The 1311-nt window shown below is 50.6% G+C and overlaps 1 pseudogene; it reads right to left on the minus strand.

Moving 5' to 3' along the window:
• Positions 1–275: 275 nt before the first annotated feature.
• LOC133100954 (ras-related protein Rab-5B-like) lies at positions 276–979 on the minus strand (annotated as a pseudogene).
• Positions 980–1311: the final 332 nt, after the last annotated feature.

The raw sequence follows: 1311 nt of genomic DNA on the forward strand, positions 1-1311 counted from the left end.
GTCTTGCACCTATAAGACAAAGTGAAGAAAGTTTGTTTTGGAAGGTAAGTCCTGGGGGATCTGACCCCCAAGCCCCAGAGCAGGGGCAGGAGGCCAGTGGCAACAGCTGCCTGGTGTTGTTGCTGAAGTGTTACAAAGTGCCATGACGGAGCTGTCAAGAGGCAGCCCTTGGGAGCCAGGGCCCTGTGTGCTGTTACCCTAGGGGCTGTGTGCTGAGCGGTGGGGATGGAGGTTATTTCTTGGCTCTCGTGCTAGCTCCATACTTGTTCGCTGCTAGCCACGCCCTCAGGTGCTACAACACTGGCTCTTGTTCTGCTGGGACTGCTCATGGAGATCCACACCCCGGCTTCGGCCTGCTGCACCCCCCAGATCATGGGGTTCACTCTTTGGCAACTTCTTAGCTATTGCCAGGAAGAGATCGTTCACATTCATAGCTGTCTTGGCTGAAGTCTCCATAAACAATAAGCTGTTGTCATCTGCACACGCCTGGGCCTCTTCGTACTCCGCCACGCGCTTTTTGGCCAGGTCAGATTTGTTCCCCGCCAGGGCAATAATGATGCTAGGACTGGCCTGTCACTGTAGTTCCTTTACCCATGTCTTTGCTCGGGCCAAGGTTTCCTGATTAGTACTGTCATGAACAACAGTTGCAGCTTGGGCACCTCTGTAGTACATGGGGGCCAAGCTATGGTATCGCTCCTGCCCAGCTGTGTCCCAGATCTCAGACTTGACTGTTGTGTCTTCTAGACAAACCGACTGGGTGAGGAAGGCCGCTCCAATGGTGCTCTCCTGGTACTCGTGGAACTGCCCTTTGACAAAACGTAATTCCCGGCTAGACTTCCCCACTGCAGATTCACCCAGCAGGACCAATTTGAACTGGCATATTTTGCTGGCCTGGGGCTGCCCATTGGGCTTGGCTGTGCTTCTGCTAGTCATGGCTAGATTATCAGAGTGGGCAAGGGTACAGGGAGGGGGAAGCCACAAAGCGGCAGAGGGGGGAGGGAGGAGGGCAGGGGACTTCCAGGCTTCAACAGTCCTGGGGCTCTGTCTGCCCCGTCGGGCCCAAGACTGTGTCCCCTTCAAACTCTTCTGTACTTGGTTCATAATTAATATTAGTCATCAGGTTGAAAATACGCCATATAGGTTTTAGAGAGTTTTGATTCAACATTATTACATGGAAAAGGAAAATGCTATTTAATCATTTTAGATAGAATGAATATGCACTATCTATATGAATCTCTATTTGCAAAAAACAATGGTTAACAGTGGTAATACATGTTTAGAAAGAGATTTGCTTATATCCATTCAGTGAGA

The sequence above is a fragment of the Eubalaena glacialis genome, chromosome 1 (assembly GCF_028564815.1).
Source record: "Eubalaena glacialis isolate mEubGla1 chromosome 1, mEubGla1.1.hap2.+ XY, whole genome shotgun sequence".
In the NCBI taxonomy this organism is placed as follows: domain Eukaryota; kingdom Metazoa; phylum Chordata; class Mammalia; order Artiodactyla; family Balaenidae; genus Eubalaena; species Eubalaena glacialis.